Genomic DNA, 12,426 nt, shown 5'->3' on the forward strand with positions numbered 1-12,426 from the left:
TTCGGTCAATTTCGTTGAACACCTTCGCGTTCAATATGTATCAAATCAGACTGGTGCCGGTGGGGCACAATTTTACCAAAAAGAGGGAGAGAAAATAGGGAGACTCTCATAGAGAGTGAGAGTCGTCCGCAATCTAAACGAGCCATTCGGTACACGTATGACATGTAGAGAGAGAGAGAGAGATAGAGAGAGAGAGAGAGAGACGTGTACGAAAATAGGTCATTTAGTGCGCTCACAACACGGAACAGCAAAGGTCAGGTAACACGTAAACACAGGCAGAGGGAAGACATAAATCCGTACATTATATACACACAAAACTCGGACAGGGAAGACAACACATGTACTACACATATATAAGACATCCACGACAAACAGAAAACGACAGGTGGCCAACAAAATTCATATTATATCCTACGTATCTTTACTATCCTATTTATCTACGTGCTTAGCTCTTTCTACCCTTCCCTCCTTTTCTTTCTCGCCCGTTATCTCTGTGAGTGTTCTCAATTGCCAATACTTACACCTCGGTTAGTCGATCAGAAATTAACCTGGTCGCGCTATTTACCCATGGTTGGATCTTAAACCATTTTTCAGTTCCTTCCTTTGGTGGGAAGTTCTCCAGACTGAGGCAACGGCAAGTATTTGATCGGGAGAACAGTCGGACAGCTTGGCTACATCTATAAGAGTGTGAGAAAGGGGGCAGTGCATTTTGAACATCAGCAACATTTCTAACTTCCCAGATGGGTGGTGCCGTGGTAGCCCTTACCCGTATATTTTTCTTTCCCTACCTAGTCAAACGTCCAGTTATATTATTTAACGCGTCCTTTCTAGTCAATTTTTCGTCATTCAGTACCTGTCCAGTTTCTATGTCAGTCCATCTTCCCAGTCGCTATGTTCTAAGGAGGAACAGTCATGTTAAGTCTACGTCTTTTAAAAACTTATCGTTATAACGACTACACACATATTCCCTCTTTCCCGTTTCGTCGGTGGTCCGACCATCGCTCTCCCACACTTCAGCCGCCGTTCTGATGTGACCTGCAGAAGGGAAGGGAAAAGAGGGGCGTGGGGGGCAGCATTCAAAACACATCAGCATGCAGTAGTCCGAAAATGTTTTTACCTACCACATACTCGACCTATCTCCACGTACTGTATTTCTTTTACCATCTCGGCGTTTAAGCCCAGAGGGACCAGTAATGTCAGATAGATAATCATTGACGATCTGCGTATCTACATGAGTTACTTGGTCGTAACCCTCTTTATCGGGTGCTAGGGTGACGGTCAGGTGGCATTTCCGTGGTGTCGTTTTAAGGGTGTCTAAAACACTTTTCCGGCTGCCTGTGACACATAATGTAGCTGCTAAACATCTGATCCCTTTTGATCTACATCCTTCATCATACTTATTCTTCGCTCACAGTAGTAAGGCATCCAAAACTCATTAATGCAACTGCTACAACCATGCTTTCTTTTTCAAAATACCTTTAATAAAAAGTGTTGAGGTACAAATACAGGCCTACAACTCAGTGGGCCGGCTACGAAGCAGATTGAAACTGTACATAAGAAGAACGAAGCTGGTGGCAGTTCATTGCATAAAGTGCAGCAGTGCAATAAAATCGCATTAAACTTCCCTACAGAGCAAGCATGATGCATGTCAGTAATTCATCTTTAATAAATTCATAAATTCATTATCCAATGTTCATTCATTACCTAAATTATACCAATTCATTTTCCAAATCATAATCAGTACCCACCCTAAGTCAGTTCATTGTCCAAGCACATACTCAATATCCTTCGCATCTACTTTCATTATCCAAGAAAACTATATACATATATATCTCGGGACCAAAAAAGCTGCGCAATCAGGGTGCAACAAAGTTTATTCAAAACGTCTCATTTTGTGTCGGCGCCATTTTGGGTGGGGTCAGGCGAGTTCCAGCACAGTCAGAATGTCTCCAATGACTCGTGGTTGGACCGGAGCCTTCCGTTGGAAGTTCAAAAAGTTTTGAATCATGTGGTTAACAGTTCTAACAATATGGACCATTAGTCAAAGAGTGGGGAGGGCGGCAACAATTTTCCTACCGGGTCATTCTGGTGTTCCTCCGGAACTGAACAAGTCTGTGCCGTGGCTGTATTTTAGCCATTTCCAATCCGAGGCTGGCGCCGGCAGGAGTTGCACCGATGTCGTGGTTCCCAGTGAAGGGGGCGGGGGCGCCCATGCGGAGGGATCGGGGTGCCCCCCGGCTCTTATAGAATCTTCAAGGTTGAGGAGAGAAGGCATGGAGCGTGTGCCCGTCCTGGGCAGAAGACCGCTTTTTGATGTTGACCCTCTTTAAGTAAGAGCATTGGGGTGTCGCTGGAAGCCTCCACCTGGAGGGAGGTGGGGGAGGCTCGTTCGCGCCGCCTCCCCCTTCCAGCGACCCCGCGCCGTTCCTCGGCTCCGTCGCTTCGACATTGGCCGTGCTGGCTATTGAAGATGGGGGGGTGGTCGGCGGCTGAGGCAAGACAGCCCCCCCTTTTCTCTTGACATGTGGCGGGACTACCTGGAACTGTCCAGGCGTCGACATGTGGCGGGACTACCTGTAACTATGCAGGCGATGGCATGTGACGGGACTACTTGCAACTGTCAGGCGTTGGGTGTAGTTGCGGCCATTATTGCACAAAGAAATGCCGCCATCCTTGCCTTGGCTTCGCCCATCAACGAAAGCCGGATCGGGTGAGAGAGAGGGGTGGTCGGTGGCCGAGGCAAGACAGCCCCCTCTCTCCCCGCGGCCTGCAGGGCGGCAGAAGAGAAGAGATGGAGAGGTCCTTGTCATTCTTCGGACCGCCTGCCCAACATCATCTCCTACTGACCGTGGCCAGGCGGGCCCCTCGTGCCACGAGGCCTCGCCTTCCGGATGGGCGTAACCGCGGACCTGTTGCTTTTCGGGAGCTTCCGGAATGGGGGTAGGTACCTATTGAATTGTTTCTATTTCATGTGACCGTTATTTGGGCGTGGCGGGCAATGAGGCAGACATGTTGGGAGCAGGAATAGGAAGTAGAGCCTAGTTACCTCGTGGCTATTTTTGCTGCCAAACTTTTCGCCATTTTATATTTCTTATTACGAACTATTTCTAATGTTTCTTATTTTTAGTGAAGTCAAAAGCTCATCAGGGGGTTACTGACTTAGCCTGATTTCTTTTTATTTTTCTTTCTCTTCCTTAGCGTGTTTCGAGCTAAAGTTTTCTGTTAGTAGGGAACGGTGATCACTTCATATTTTTATGTGTCCTTTTCACTAGGGGGTACTTCTGGATGGACCAGACGAGTTCCCTCCAATAAATGGTCCGGGGTGGAACGAGATTATCGATCAAAAAGGGGAACATATATTCCTTCATTAGGGTATCATCCTGGACAGACCGAGCGATGTACTTCCACTTACTAGGGTAGCCTCCTGGACGGACCAGATGGTCTACTTCCACTAAATGGCCCATGAGCGGGGAGCATATGTCCTCCATAAGGGTAGTCTCCTGGGCGGACCATGCGAGCTACCCCCCAAATAACCAAACAGTGGGGAGTGGGTAGGACTGACGAATTCACAAAGGGGCATAACCTACCCTTTACTACTTGCAAAGACTAGATAGAATATTTCTACTCCACGTTGTTTGCAGGCAGAAAATACCTCAAACGAAACAATTCCTGGAACAACAATGTCCAGGCAACCAACCAATCAGTGGGGAGAAAAACAGGCATGACGGATTACAACGGGGACAAACGTCTGCATTACCTGCCCTTCGCTATCCAGAAAGGAAGACAGAATATTTCTACTCGTCTCAGTTTGTAGACAGGGAAGATCTCAAAGAGCAACAATCGATTATTAATCGATTTCAAACAATCCAGTGGGGAGAAAAGTAGGCATGACGGATTACAACGGGGACAAAAGTCTGCATTACCTACCCTTCTCTATCTGCAAAGAGGGACGACGTTCCTATTCGCCGCTGTTTGCAAACAGAGAATGTCTCGTTCTCAAAAGAGAACCAATATGTCAAGTAGCATTCAAAGCTAAATGAACCAATACCAACAATATCAGTATACAAATACCGATTTCAATACAAACAATCAATCAATCAGGTGGATAGAACCACCCTACCAATCAGGCGTAAAAACACCCTACTTAATCTTACCCGGACCGGACCATACGGACAGTTCTTCATCTCCCTCCTCCAGCGCCCGATCGTTCTCTTACTCCATGTAGCATTCCTGTGGGATTCCAGTCAGGACAATAGGTCACTCAAGAGAGGTCCGTTCAGAATTGGTGAAGTTCTTTCGATCGGCAGCCGGGCGAGGGCCCTCTCAAGGCAGGCATACCCCGATCATTTAGATGTTCACTTCTTCGTCTGGATCTCTCTTACCGAACCTTATGTCACTGATGGACCCCGCGTTGGGACGCCAATTGTGGAAAAGGAGCCCATAATTCTATCGATGCCCAGGCCGCTGGCGCAAACCGCCTCTTAGTTCCCATGTTGAATAATTACCAAATAAAGAGACGGGCGCTGGAAGCAGGAATCAAGAACAGAGTTTAATTCTCATGAGGAGAGCCAGTCATTTCGGACACGAAACACGGTGTCTTTCAGGAGGTGCTCTAACAAGTGAGCTGAGACTCTTGCTTTTATACCTTACAAAACACTTGATAGTACAATCAGGACAGTATGACGCAAAAGAAAAACATCCCTATAATCCTCGTGTCAATCCTACCCCACATATGTTCACAATGGGGACCCTTGACCTGCTGATAAGAGGGGAGGGCAATCACGCAGCTGAGTGTTCCGTAGGATGTGTACGCCTGATCATAGCCCCGGGGGTGGGGTGGCTAGGATCAATAGTGGATCCTTTGAAGAGGAGTGACTTCATACAATAAGGGCAGTAAATGGTATCTCCTGGCTCAAGCGATGGCCTCGGACATGTGTGGTCAGCCGGACTCGGGGGAAGGGGTCATCAAAGAAGTGGTATTCATGCCGCGTGGACAATCGGGCGCGGAGGGAAGGCTCGTCAACAGAGGGGTATTCATGGAAGAAAAAGGAGGTGTTGGTCAGGCGCGGCCGTGACTCTCAAGGACAGGGCCTTGCAGAAGAAGAAGAAGGTTTATGACTTGCCCATGTGAGGAGAAGGGAGGGGTAGCCAGGGTGGACACAGGGACGGAATCACACAGAGAGAGAGAGAGAGAGATCTGATGACCCGTACATGAGAGAGCGGGGGCAGTCAGGTGCAGCTGGGGAGGGCTACGTCAGCCAAGGCGAGGGATGCCTCTTCAAGAGGGAATGGGGGGTTTTGTGCGGGTCAAGCAGGAGAGTTGCCTTTCACAGCAGGGTCGTGCAGAGGGAGAGGGTTTCATGGTCTGTGCATGAGAGAGGGGGTTTTAAGATACGCGCAGGAGGGAAGCCGGGGATTCCAATGGGTAAAAGGCCATGGTGCCTAGAATGGCGGTACATATGCATATGGGTACGGGCTCTTACTGGCAGGGTGATACAGTCAATAGTTTACAGTATTCATGGTGCTCACAGGGAGAGGAGTGGGAGAAGAAGGGGAATGAATGCTGTCTATGTACATCAATTTCTTCAACTTTCACATAGGTCCTGACGAATTGCCATCCGGGCAAGAAACATGTTGACCTGATTAGGGGGTTGTAGGTATCTTGCTTTATACTACCTTAAGCACATATCTCCCCTCCCACCCTTTTAATCAAGGGCATCAGCCACGCCAATAAAAATTATTGTGGACTGACCCACCTTTTTTAATTCACCACTTTCTCACGACTACACCCTTTTTCCTTCCCTCTCACCCGCATGTACCATATGGCTGGAACAAAAGATCTCCGATAAAGAGCCCCTTTACGCGTGCCCGTCAGACATTGCAGCGCCAGTCTGACGAGGAGCAGAACCCATATGATGAAGCATGACATCTAGCTTGCTAGGTGTGTGAGAGTTTTATTTCCAACAAGGGAAATTCCCCTTCTTTGGATTTTCTTTCCTTCTCTTTCCACGCTCCACTCGGCATACTCTGGCTTCCCACCCCCCCCCCCCGGGGAACTTTGTACATTGCTTTGTTGCTAGTGAATGTAAGGGCCCAGGGGACATGTAGTGAGTGAAATTAGGGTCAAAATTGAGAGGCCGATTGGAGGCTGTTTCGAAAAAGGCTTGGTCACCCAAAAACACACATTTGTTTCTTGTGATGATTCTTGCAGAAGTAATGAAGTGGTCATTAAGAGTTTCTCGAGTTTAACTCAAGGTCTTTTGCTAAATTGATGGTTGCAAAGGAGGGTTCAACAAAAGTGAAACTGTTTCTTAAAGATATTTTGATTGTTCCCCTGTGAAATTATATATTAGACTCATTGATGATTAGGCACCCGGCATCACAGGAACATAGTGCAAGCCAACCTGTAGCCAAATGGCTAAGCGGTTTTTTGAGATCCAAATCGTCTAGACCTTTACTACCAAATAAAATACAGGTAACTCCAGAATTTGCTGCTAAGTTTCTGCAATTCATAGGTAAGGGGCTGGTATAAAAAGGGTCTTAAAAGGGCATTGTGCAACAGTCAAAATAGCCTACTTGACATGATGGGTTTGCTGACAAATTTCTGAGGAGGCATAAGACAAAGAATAAGTAGACCCCGCAACGTTTCAACAGTTGATGCAACATGCAATCTGGTCATTAGATAATGAACACTCACACTACTATTGAAGTAAGAAGTCTTTTGTTCTTAAGATTGATACAAAGCTATCAACATTGTGTGAGTAATGAAGGTGGATCATCAGCCCAGGGTATTTTACTTGAGGAGGATTCCATCAAAGAACTGTCTATATATGTCAGTGCTTTTTTCCTGCTCTAGGAAGCATAACAGGATATTATGAAGGTTTGCTTGGACCTGAGAACAAGGGACAGCTCCCTGGCCTTGGACAAGACATTGCCAGGGCTTCCTTTCCCCAGGAGATTGGATCATTTTACAGTTCCCAGCAATTTGATTCTGGCTTTCATATGACAGGATTTTTCCTCCAAAGAAAAAAGGTCTAGAAATTCCTTTGCTAAATGTTGCATAGGAGGTGCAACAGGTATGTTCAATATCAGTCAATTTGAGTATCCCTGCAAAGCTGCCTGTCACACTTTCCCCCTTTTATGAGAAACAGGTAACCCACAATCCTTGATTCAGTTTCAAAGCAGAATTTCTATCAGATCCAGAACAAGAAAGGGTAACACAATGAAAGCACTTCAATGTGAAAGAGAAACAGTGTTTGGACCAGGATATGTAGTCTCTCTAGCAGACAGGAGCTACTGTAAAAGTCAAGGGAATTATAGGAGTAAGCAACACATTGATGTTGGAAAAGAAGGACAGATGAGAGCATCCAACTATAAATGTAAGAGAAATTAATCCCTGGGTGGAGTAACACCATTTCAAAATAGAGAGGATACATCTCCTCAGTCATCTGTTGCAGAGGAATAGTTGGTTGACACATCTGGATTTGAAAGATGTATATTTGATAGAGTCTGGTTTTGACAATAGAAATATATACAGATCCATTGGGGGAGATGTGAAAGCTTTGCAGTTTGAATTCTACAGGCTGGAACAGTGTATTTTTGACAGTCCTGCATTTAGGCTCCAACAAGTAGCTCCTAAACCATTACTGGTTGCTGTGGATCTGAGGAGCTCAGACTATCAAGCTCCTTTCTGGTATTGGTGATTAAATGGATAGGGTTGGGATATGTGCTTTCAAGAGAGATCCTTAGTAGGTTGCAATGTCCTTCATCCTGATGAAATTACAATAAGGGTCTGGTCATTGAAACATGTTGACCTTCGGTTAGTCTAAGACATAGCATGTGCTTCTTTTTAAGCTGTACACGGGCTGTGAAACTCGTTAAAAATAACTGGAATCCCCCTGATATTGCTTTCATAATTTGCTATGATGAAACACACTACTTTGGCTCTGGATTCAGACTTTTCCTTTCTTTCACACATAGCTGAACATTAGTGCCAGTCAGTGGTAGGCCTAAGCAACATGTCCAGTAGTTATAGGTATGAGTAGAACTGTGAATGTTGGTAACAGCCCACACATAATCTTTGGCCTCCCTGCTTCTGTGGAGCTAGCACAATAATGAGAAGCATGTGACAGAGCAGCAGTTTGAAGCTATTGTTAAACTTGTCACTCCTGTGAGGGGTCTCCTCTAAAACATTTTTTGGGCTTATGCAGTCAATTCAAAGAAATGATATTTAAAACGAAATCAGAAACAACAATCCCCAAACATGGGATAATCTAAATGCAGAGTTTCTAGTTTGATTAGTTGTCGCTGTGGTACTGCAGAAATGCAAGTCCTATTTTGACCGCTGACCACCAATGTTAGAAATGAGATTTCTGGTTGGCTAGGGCTTGGGCCTAAGCCAGGCAGAAACCACCACTCTAGTCAGGGTAAGGGAATTACATGCTGAAGATAACCCCTGCTCACCCCCTTGGTAGCTTGGCAAGAGCTGTCAGGCTTATCCCAGAGGCAGTGTGTTAAGTGTTTGCCCAACACATACACAGCAGCAACGTACTAGGCACACCACAAAAGGAACTCCACAAGGTTATATATAAAAATAGCCTTTGTATTGTCATAAACACATTAGAATAGTAATCACACAATATACACAGTGTCAACTAGCCCTAGGCAATATTTACAGGGGATTATATACACCTGACAGGGCCAATTGTACCACTGCTAGAACCATCACATGCACACATAATAAATGTAGAACACAACCAGTAGTTACTGGCAAAACACTGTACTCAGCATAATCCTGCAACATAAATCATAGTATGCAATTAGCATCACATCAGGCGTAAAATACATTATGCGCCAACCTCATAAGTCTAAACATTTTAGACCATAACCTCCTAATCATAAATCACATTAGAGGCATAAATCACAGTAGAGAATAACCTCACAAGCATAAACACAGTATGCAGAACCTCATAATCAGAAACCACATTAGAGGCATAAATCAGGGTGCATAAATCACATTTCCTGTGCACCACATAAATCACAATAAAGCCTGGCGCCCTATCAAACTAACACAGTCCCCCTGGCCAACTGGCCTTCTCGGAGGGCTCAAATGCCCTATGTCCAGAATGTCAGGGCTGGCTGCCAATGCAGCAGATTCCCAAAGTGCGCAATTGCGCAGGCCTAAATGTTGCAGCTGTAACTGATTGCTCTACAGCTGGGAAGGCACTGTAGGCATGGGCACTCACTGTGCTCTCTGGGTGAGTCCCCACTGAGACTCTGTAAACCAATGTACCCCACGTTGCAGCTGCCTGCTCTCTCGCAGGGCAGCTGGAATCTGCAGTGACAAACACGGGTACCATTGTGCCTCTGGCCCCAGACTGGGGCCCTAAGAGCAACATATGGCCAATAGATGTGCCCATCGTTTCAGCTGCCCTCTAGCAGGCAGCGCAGTGTGAAAAATAAATCAAGAGGCCCTGGCACACGGGGCCCGTTCTGAGGCTCTCTAAATTAAACTGACCCAATCAAGCACTGGCACGACCATACCTTTGGAGCCCCCAACACCCTGTAAGGGTGCAACTGCCCACATTCATGTGGCACAGGGGCTCACGGTGAAACAGGCCCGGCCTGTCACCATTGCAGCAATTAAAATAGGCATAAGCGGGGTGGGTACCCGCAATTTGAATATCAAAATAAGCGGCTGGGCACCCGCGAAAGTAAAGGAAAATTAATATTAAGGCAGTCTTGGCAGTCTAGGCAGGCATGGTTACCCTGGAGCATCCCAGCGCTTATCCAAACAGAGTACCACTTATGTGAGTTGATGGACAGCGGTTAACAGAAAAGAAATGTTTTCAGATGTTTACGAAAACGCAAGAGGCATGGCTCAGAACGCAAACTTAAAGGAAGTGAGTTCCAAAAAGTCGCAACCTTCACGGAGAATCTCCTTCCTCCTGAACGGGCCTTTTTTACCCTAGGGATCTTAAGTAGATGTTTTTGGTCTGAGCGAAGTGTTCTACTGGCCTTGTAGGGGGTCACCAGATTTTGCAGAACGGGGGGGCCTTTACCCTGCAAGATTTTATGTGCAAGGCAGAGAGATTTAAATTTCACCCTTTCCCGCACCGGTAACCAATGCAAAACCCTCAGTGCGGGTTTGGCCGACCGTGACATAGGGATGTTATTGAGCATTCGTGCCGCCGCATTCTGAACTTGTTGTAATTTATTCAGAGTGGCCACAGGGGCGCCCAAGTAGATTGCATTGCTAAAATCCAATCTTGATATAATCAGCCCCTGGATCAAGAGCTTCCGAGATGGAAATGGAAGAAGAGGCAGCACTTTGCGCACAGATCGGAGAAGGCCAAAAATGCAGGGTGGGCACCCACTGCTTAGGCATCACAGAGGAATCCCTATGATGGGGATTCCTTTTAAAAAGGCAGCAGCTCAGTGCTACGCAGCCCACGCTCTCCTTCTTCTTGAGAAAATTAAGAGAAAGCGCTCAAGCGGAGCTAGAAGCAAGAGTCCTGCATTAAAAAAGAAAAAGTCCCAGCCAAATTGTTCTAGTTCCATGGGGCATAGCTGGGCCCAGGGAGGCCAGCATACAGGGCCCTCCAGCAGGGAGGTAAGCCGCCATGGTGGCTCCTCCTGGGCCCCAGCTGCAGCAAGTCTCAGCCAGTCAGGAACAGCAAAAGCACACCAAACATGGGGTCAAAGCCCCTACATTTATACAACTTCTCTCTTTTGTCTGCAGTGTAGGGTTTGGGGGAACCAGATGCAACTGGTTCAGGGGGGAATTGGAGCACTTTGTTTACAAGGCTCCTCTTCACCTTTGTCAGGTAGGGGCTGGGTGATCAGACACACCACAGGGGGCGGAGCCAGCATTGTACAGGATAGGCACAGATCTATTCAGGGTCAGGGGATTACTCCTCCCACTACTCCAAATGCAGATATCCTATTCAGTCTAGTGCTGACTCAACTTGCCGCTCCTGGAGCCACACACACCTTCCAGCCCCTGTCACTCACAAGCCAGACACGCAATTCACATCAGGCAGGCAGACACATTCACACAGAAATGCAAACTTCTAAAAGTGGGATTTCTAAATTAGTTGTAAAAAATCTGCACACACCAATGCGCAGCATTTATTATTACAATTCCAAATATACTAAACTTGACCATGCTGCTCCTCCCATATTACGAATTACCACTGACACACTGATCAGGGAATCCCCAATGCATTCCTATGGGAGGGCAGGCCAATCTTACCAAATGTAACACAGAGAGGGCACTCACTTTACACTGGACAGCAGTGCTGAAGTGCCCAGAGGTCTAAAACCACCAACTCCTTGTCAGAAATCAGGCTGGGAGAAAGGCAAAAAGTTTAGTGATGACCCTGCAAAAAGGGCCAAGTCCAACATTAACATTATCCTAAGTTGCAAAAGAGATTTGAAATTGATGACTGCAGAATGTTCTAGCTTGAAATGGCAGATTTTTTATGGTCTTAGAGTCAGATGCAATTTTGTAGTTTTGGGGATCAAGGTTTAGCGATATAATCATAGGTCAGTGATCCATAGAGAAGAGACATCTGGCCATCAGTTGCCTATAGCTATTGTTAGGATCCTTTGCAATGAAAAGTATTGTCTTTGAGTATTAAAGGAGTTCTAGGGCTATTGCCTGAAGAGGGCAAGATTGGATCAGACTAAGTGCATATAAGGGTTAAGGAAGAAAGAAACAGATTGGCTTTCCTCAAAGTTTCAAGATTCAAGCAAATGGATGTTGAACAGATCGTACTTCTGGGTGAATTCAGAAGAAGTGAAGTCCATTTAGAGAATATTTCCTTCTGAATAGGTTGAACACTCAGATAGAGATGTTTTTCACTTGGCCTCCTGATATGGAAGCAATGGGGGTAGATGCATTCCTTCAAGACTAGCAAGGATTGTACCCACATTCATTTCCACTATCTGCAATGATGACAATCATGATATCATGGTCTATAGGTCTATATCACTTATTGAAAGCCGCGTAAAAAAGCCTAACACACGTTTTTAATCCTTTTTAGAACGTGCGATTCTGCACTTGCTTGGACCCGTAGTCCCTTATTCTGAGCGGGACTGCAAACTTACATGGTAATTATGATGGGCCTTGCGTTTGGGTTTATTTCCCCGCACGAAGGAACTTCCTTCAATTCCACTCTCCTGTCCCCCTAGGTCGCATCAGTGCACCCGCTATCCAACGGTGCCTAAAATTGTATCCCCTGCATATCCTGGCGCACGCTCTCCCGAGCGATTACAGTACTTTTACAGGTAATGATCCCGGCTTCTTAAAACCATACTGAACCCAGGACACTCAGCCCCACTGGCCGTGTTTGTCAACCATCGCGCCTCGTTGCCTTCCGCCACCTTGTACGCATGCTTTGCCCTGTTACCATGAGCATCCGG

The sequence above is a fragment of the Lissotriton vulgaris genome, chromosome 3_1 (assembly GCF_964263255.1).
Source record: "Lissotriton vulgaris chromosome 3_1, aLisVul1.2, whole genome shotgun sequence".
NCBI lineage: Eukaryota > Metazoa > Chordata > Amphibia > Caudata > Salamandridae > Lissotriton > Lissotriton vulgaris.